Raw genomic sequence first — 7,500 nt, forward strand, 5'->3', positions numbered from 1 at the left:
TGCGCGTGTGTGTCATGAATAAACCTCAGCCCTAACTCAGCATGACCTAACCCCCCCCCCCCCTGCATGACCTAACTCCGCTAAGCGGTTGCTGTCGCTCGTGCCCCCCCCCCCCCCCCCCCCCCCGGAGGAAATCTTACAAGTTGTCGCTCGTCAGGTCAGTCACGGGCGAGGAAGGGGGGGGGGGGGGGCATTGTGCTCTTTTTGGGGGAAGAAGAAGGAGAGGAAGAGGAAGAAGAAGAGGAAGAGGGGAAGAAAAGATGAGAAAAGAAATATTAAAATGTCCAAAACATCTTGCACACAACAGAGGCCGAAGAGGCAGAGGAAAAGCTGAAAAGACCTTAGTAAAAAGAAAAAAAGAAAAAGAAAAAGGAGGAGATGAAGAAGAAGAAGAAGAGGAGGAGGAGGAACAACAACAACAACAACAACAACAACAACAACAACAACAACAACAACAACAGCAACAACAACAGCAACGACAGAACAATAACAAGAGGAAGAAGAAGAAGAAGAGAAGGACAGGAGAAGAACAAGAATAGGAAGAGGAAGAAGAAAAGAAATGAAAAGAACCACCAAAGACAAAGTAAATTAATTAAAAATGCCTCGCGTGTCTGTTCCCTCTCCTCCGACCGCGCCTGCCGGATGTTGTGTCGAGGTGGTGCCTTCTGCCACGGCGTTGCCCTGGGGTGCCATCCTGTTGGTGTCCGGCCGTGCCCTAAGGGCCGCAAATGCCCGTGACTCAGGGGGAGGGGGAGGCACTTAGGCCCAAGTGGTCAACAGGAAGAAAAACATCGCCTTGTTTTTGTTTTTTGTGTGTGTGTGTGTGTGTGTGTGTGTGTCTGTGTGTGTATATGTGCGTGCGTGCCTGCATGCGTGCTTGCATGTGTGTGTTTAGACTTTCACCTCTCGTAGTTATCTATTAAATTTCCTTAAATTTTGTTTATGCAAAATGAACCGACAGATTAATGAGATTTCGCCATGGAACGGAGGGGGAAAGATGAAGGCGACGAGTGTTGCCATGAAGAGGTGCCATAAATACCCTTAAAGGTCAGGGCCTCGGGTTCACTATGTCAGTCGCTCGCTCATTTGAATGCGCCGCGTGCAGCCTCCTGCAACTCGGACGAGCGAAGACTGCAAACAGCCCATGAGTCTCGAACCCTCCTCGCCCGAACAGAACAAACAACAGCAACAACAACATCAATAACAACAACAACCCTTCTTGACAGAAACAGAACTAACATCAATAAACAACAACAAACAACAACAACAACGCCGATAAACAGCAATAATCGTCCTTCATCACACACAAACAAACAAACAAAAAAGAAAGGCGTTAGCAGCTTCCCCAGAAGGACGACCGCGTCAAGACCGGATATCCCAAAACAAGAATAAATAAAAGAGAAAAAAAGCAAGAAACAAAAAACAAAAACAAGGGTCGGATTCTGAGCCAAAGCTTCCAGCGACAAAACGCGTTGCTTTCGACATCCTTTCGGCGGCGACTTGCGTGTCCTCGTGTGAGAGGAGAACGTTTTGTTGTTGTTTTTTGTAATTGTTTATCATATTTAGGGCACAGAGCGGCCTCAGCGCCGCCTGCCCGGATCCCGCTACGATATCCTCATTACTATGCGAGGCAGGACCGCTATCACGCTCCCGACGCATGATCGCTCAGCGGGAGGGAGAGGGAACGGGTGGGGGGCGGGGCGAGCGGGAGAAGGAGGAGGAGGAGAAGAAGAAGAAGAAGAAGAAGAAGAAGAAGAAGAAGAAGAAGAAGAAGAAGAAGAAGAAGAAGAAGAAGAAGAAAAATAAATAACAATAATAATGATAATTCATAATAATAATAATAATAATAAGAAGAAGAAGAAGAAGAAGAAAAATAACAATAATAATTACAATGATAATAATAATAATAATAATAATAATAATAAGAATAAGAAGAAGAAGACGAAGAAAAAGAAAAATAAGAGAAGAAAAAGAGGTAGAAGGAGGAGAAGAAGGAAGAGAAGAAGAGAAGAGGTGGATGAGGTCCCACAGAAGCAGAAGAGTGGAGTGGACGAGGTGGAGGTAGAGGTGGATGAGGTGGAGACGGAAAGGCGAAGAGGGCGCTCACCTGAGAAGAAAGGGGGGGGGGCAGTGGGGCTCGAAGTGGGAAAAAGAGATTTGTTTTTGGTCGATGCGAAGGAGACAAGGCTAAAGATGGAAGTAGGAGAGTGGCGATTAGGAGGAGGAGGAGGAGGAGGAGGAGGAGGGGGGGACGATGCGCTCGGTGGGGAGGAAAGGAGGAAGCGAAAGAGAGATAACAAGGAACATGTGGTAAGGAAGTACTGAAGAGAAGGAAATTAAGGAAATGGCATACTAGAAGGAAGGTGGAAGAGCGAGAGCAAGCAACGACAATAAACGGAGGAAGTAGAGAGGTGAAGGAGAAAGAAACCTAAGATGCAGTATAAAGAACAACAAAAAAAAGAATGATAATAAGAAACGAATAATGATAGGAATAACTTCGAGAACTGAGACGAGAAGAAATGAGATCAAGGAAACTCGGACAGGCAGCGAGAGGGCAGCCCCGAATTTAGCGCTGCAAAACGGAGCGGAAAGGGAGCAGAAAAGCGCTAAATGGCAAGCAATAAAAGTGACAATTGATATAATTATTTATTGTATTTCGTTTTTTTTTTTGTTTCTTCTTTTTTTTTGTCACGTGCAGTTTATTTTTTAAAAAAAGGTGGGGGGATAGGTTTGTTAATAATGATAATAATAGTGAAAGTAATGAAACAACAATAAAATCAGGTATAGTAATGATGTCAGTCATATCAGCGATGGCAATTGTCAAGGTTTTATTTCACAGTGCCTCGAGCGATAACAACGATAACAACGATAATGGTAGTATTTTGGTATTTAAAGAAATGTTAACAGTGATAGTATTAACACTGACAATATTCATTAACGAAAACGATGATAATGATAATGACGATTATATCTCAGCAATGATAATGACATCGATAATAACTGACCACGATAAAGGTGATAATATAAAGAGTTCACTTTAGTAGTAGGTGTATGCATATCTTAATATTGATAATGATTCTGTACTACGTTGTTTTAGATTTTGGTGATAGGTTTTGTATGCATTATCATTATTCTGTGACCTGTGCATTATGATGAAATGTATTTTTTTCCTGCACTTAATGCATTTTGCCTCGATCAAAGTCCTTTCTACCCCCCCCCCCCCCTGCCCCGTACACTGTCTAATCAGCCTGCAAGCGCTTTGTATGATTAAATACAAGAGGATTAATCAAAGAGTCACAGAAAGGTATTTCGTCAAAGAGGTAAAGGTGGCAAATTGACGACACAAGTCGGCCTGCGAGGAAATAGATCTATTGGGTTATTTTTGGCGATTTCCTGCAGACGATGTACGATGATATCACGCACATATCTTGGGGAAATGTTGATATCATAAGCACATAGTGTATCGCATAATTATCTTTTAAATGCGCGTCGTGGAAGCAAGTTTCGAAAACTCGGCGAGACAGTGAGTACCGTTTGGTGATCCCGTAGAAAGAAAAGTTTGCGCGGCGGCTGAATGGCCGTCGTTTGGGCATCGTTGCTACGTGTTTCGTTTTTCAATGATTCTCAACATTTTATGCATATATATGTGTATGTGTGTGTGTGTGTGTGTGTGTGTGCGCGTGCGTGTGTGGATGTATGTATGTATGCATGTGTGTATATATATACATATATATGTATATATATATATATATATATATATATATACATAGTTTCAATTTTCACTAAGGGGGATTACTTCTGAAAATGAATTAACATTACTTTGCACATAAAAAGGCTTTGTTTTGGAACTAGAATTACCAAGAAACTTCGTCCGAGTTCCACGAATAGGACAGGAAAAGATATTTGCATGACAGTTAAAGCCCAAATGACCGACGTACCGCATGACCTTTCAATTCTTTGTTTTCTATATTTTATTATATTTGTTTGTTTTCTCTTTTAGTGGGTTTTTTATTCTAAACATTTATTTTCTCTTCTGTTGTTTTGCTGATCCTTTCAACATTGTCATTATTATCATCGTCATCATCATTATTGTTGTTGTTGTTGTTGTTATCTTGTTATTATTATTTTAATTATTATTTTATTATTATTGTTATTATTATTATTATTATTATTACTATTACTATTACTGCTACTACTACTACTATTACCATTATTATTATCATTACTACTATTACTATTACTATTATTATTACTATTATTATTATTATTATTATTATTATTATTATTATTATTATCATCATTATTATTATTACTATTATTATTATATTTTTTTTTTTTTTTGCTTTGTCTTTTTTTTTTTTTTTTTTCTCTCTCTCTCTCTCTCTCTCCCCGTGTTAGTATCCTTTTTTTTTTTACCTTTCGGCTTTCCCAAGAATGAATTAATGTTTTCGAAGTGTTCTTGAACGACTTTATCTTTCAAGTGCTTAGTCGGAACTGATGATATTATTGTATAGTTTTAACAGGTGATACCTTTTTAAATGTTAGAACATACGAAAAGTTATTATTATTGATTTTTTTTTTTACTTTCTTTTTTTCACCCAAACAAAGAAAAACATTTTGAGAGGGTATTATGTACGAAAAAATGGGAATGAAGCGAGATTTCCATCCGCCACAGATTCGAAATTGGCGCCGCCTGGCCAATCTATCGTCGCCATGGCAACGGCGCGAATCCGCCCCGAATGTCAATAACTGGTGCGATTCCGGCGACTGTCGGCGGTGACTCAGGTGTTATTGTACCTCGTTAAATAAATATGCAAATATCTGAAGCATATAGCAAATATACTTTCATGATTGGTAGAGAAAATGGGGTTTGTGGGTATATATATATACGTTGTTGTTTTTTTGATGCTGTAGTCATGTAGTTGATGTTGTTTTGTTCTCTTGTTTAGGGCGGAATACTGTTGTTTTCATTTAAAATTAATGCACGTCGTCTGAATTATGTGGAAGTGCATATTTTCGGTCCCTTGCTCCGAGGGCGATCGGCATTTTCCACTGACAGTACCAATACTAGATATTTTTTTTTTTTTTTTTTTTTTAAGAAAATCGTAATGCAGTTGTCTTTTGTGTTTTTATTATTATTATTTTTATTGTTAAATACATTTTGCAAATTAGTTCATTCATCGGAAGAGAAAGTCGTGTTACCAGTTATACGTTAATTTCCGTCGCTCGGATCAGCTGTTCGATAATGGCGCGTATATTTCCATTGTGTTATTTTTTTCCCTTTAAAGGTTTCGAACGCGGAAATGATTCTGTATTAAGTTTAAAAAAGTGGCTTTAATTTTTCCATAAGTAAAGGGTATTCAAGAAGGGTTTAGCTTTTGTGGCTAATATCCAGAGGAATCGCATGGAATCTATTTCTACCAAATGTGAGAAAATCTTAGTTATCGTACTCGGCCAATGTTGCCATATCAACAGATAACCCGCACAGATATGTGTTATAATCTCGAGAGATAGCCATAACACAGGCTACATTATTCATTCTGATTCACACGACTTTACAAGATATCTCTACCTAGTAAACCTGGAAATGTATTCGTAAATTTCACAAGCACAAGCGAGGGTCACACGCTGAAGAACTTGGTAAAGGTGCCTGGCACTCTCTCTTTCTCTCTCTCTCTGTCTCTCTCTCTCTCTCTCTCTCACTCCCAGGTGCCACTGGAGTTAGTAGACGGAGGGAGGGAGAGGAGGACTGTGGTTCGTGTGGTGGTGCCGCTTTGCACGGCGCTCTTGATAACAGATGATAACAGGTGAACAGAAACGAAAGTGAACATTGTACATTTGACCTTTGAGTACAAACGGGAGCATATCTGTGATTCTGTCAGTAAGAAATGTGACTGCTGTAAACTACTTAACAGGAGTTTAGTGGTGTTTTGCATTTATATATTTGCATGGTTGATGACTGTGATATAGTGTCGTACTCGATGTGAATCAGTAAAAGTAACGTATTCTAGGAGAGTGAATAATGAGATAAGGAAGATTGTGGAACATTTTAGCAATTCATTCTCACTAATTAACGGAGATGAAGAGGAAGATTTGATTAACGACGTGATATGTGCTGGTTCATAGTGAGTAGGGCTGTCATGCAAAGCATCAAAAGATTTGCGTGCTTGGGAATACGGGCGTAAAAGAATGACATTGTTGTAGTTATGCCGAGGTTGACTGATGTAATTGTATCCAAGTGGGTATAAAAATCTCTTTAGAAGGATTACATTTTGATAAGCCTCAATTTCGCGAGTAACATAAGCACAATTAAGTAATTTTGTTGCAGATACCTTGTTCAAATTAATGGATAAGCAACAACCAGATGTAACAACTATATCTTATGTTAATGTATATATATATGTATGTATGTATATATAAATACACACACATACACACACACAAAACACTCACACTCATACATATGTATGTGTCTGTGTGTGTGTGTTTATATGTATATGCATATGTATATGTATATATATATATATATATATATATATATATATATATATATATATGCATGTATGTATTATGTAAGTGAACGATAGGAATACAAGAGGAAGGAAAAAGGCAGTCTCTGCATCGGCCAGGGCCTTGCATCGGGCGCCGTCATACAGTAGATTAAAGTTCCCTCGGATATGGCTTGGCCTGCTGTTGCTGTGCTGGCTGCCCGGGTTCGAATCCCGCGCTTGGCTTCTGGGCGGCCGAGGGGAGGGAGGGGAGGGGGGAGGGGGGACTGTTAGGGTTCACTTCATGTAGAGATGTGTGTGTGTATATATATATGTATATATTTGAACATAAGTATATATATATACATATTTATACACATATAAACACACACACATGTATATATATGTATATATATGTAAATGTGTGCGCGCGCGCGCGTTTGTGTGTGTGTGTGCGAGTGTGTGCGTGTGTGTGTATGTGTGTGTGTGTGTGTGTGTGTGTGTGTGTGTGTGTGTGTGTGTGTGTGTGTGTGCGTGTGTGTGCGTGTTTATGTATGTGGAGAATAACTTCAACATGCACGAATCAACGAGTTTTTTTAATAAGCGAAGCTAGATCTGCAGGGTTCAGACTCCAGGTAAAGATGCGATCATGTTTAGGGTACAAAATAATGGCCAGGTCTGATTGAGGTGCGAATCGTCAGCAGGTACGAATGGCGGGAGAAAGGAAAGGGGTTGATAAGTGTGGGAAAGGAGAATATTGAACAGATATGACCCCCCCCCCCCATCAAAAAAAAAAAAAAAAAAAATAAGCAAGGAAAAGAACATTGGGAAGACCGATTACTCATAATTTTGAACGGATGACAAAAAAAGTCGAGAAATAGTTCGCGCTGGCAACCGCGCCGTCCACCCCGATTCCAACCGAGTGTGCGAATAAGTAATCCGCACATCACCATGCTTTCGTCACTTGTTTACAGAAAAGAGACACTTTCACGCCGGAAAAGAGTCAAGAAAA

General features: G+C 39.7%; 1 protein-coding gene across 4 annotated transcripts in view; it reads left to right on the forward strand.

The window, feature by feature from the left end:
- Nucleotides 1–7,500, forward strand: part of LOC125041131 (monocarboxylate transporter 3-like) — a 62,247-nt gene that overhangs the window by 12,556 nt on the left and 42,191 nt on the right. Inside the window, exons 1-2 of one of the 4 annotated variants that reach the window (XM_047635911.1) lie at nucleotides 5,746–5,807; nucleotides 7,463–7,500. The exon at nucleotides 7,463–7,500 is cut by the window's right edge and continues 137 nt beyond it. The exons of 2 other annotated variants lie outside the window; for them this stretch is intronic. The gene's annotated coding sequence lies outside the window, so the exon portion shown is untranslated. Of the gene's footprint in view, nucleotides 1–5,745; nucleotides 5,808–7,046 lie in introns of those variants that run through there. One more of the 4 variants, XM_047635913.1, reaches the window with a different exon arrangement.

Source organism: Penaeus chinensis, chromosome 30 (assembly GCF_019202785.1).
Source record: "Penaeus chinensis breed Huanghai No. 1 chromosome 30, ASM1920278v2, whole genome shotgun sequence".
Classification (NCBI taxonomy): domain Eukaryota; kingdom Metazoa; phylum Arthropoda; class Malacostraca; order Decapoda; family Penaeidae; genus Penaeus; species Penaeus chinensis.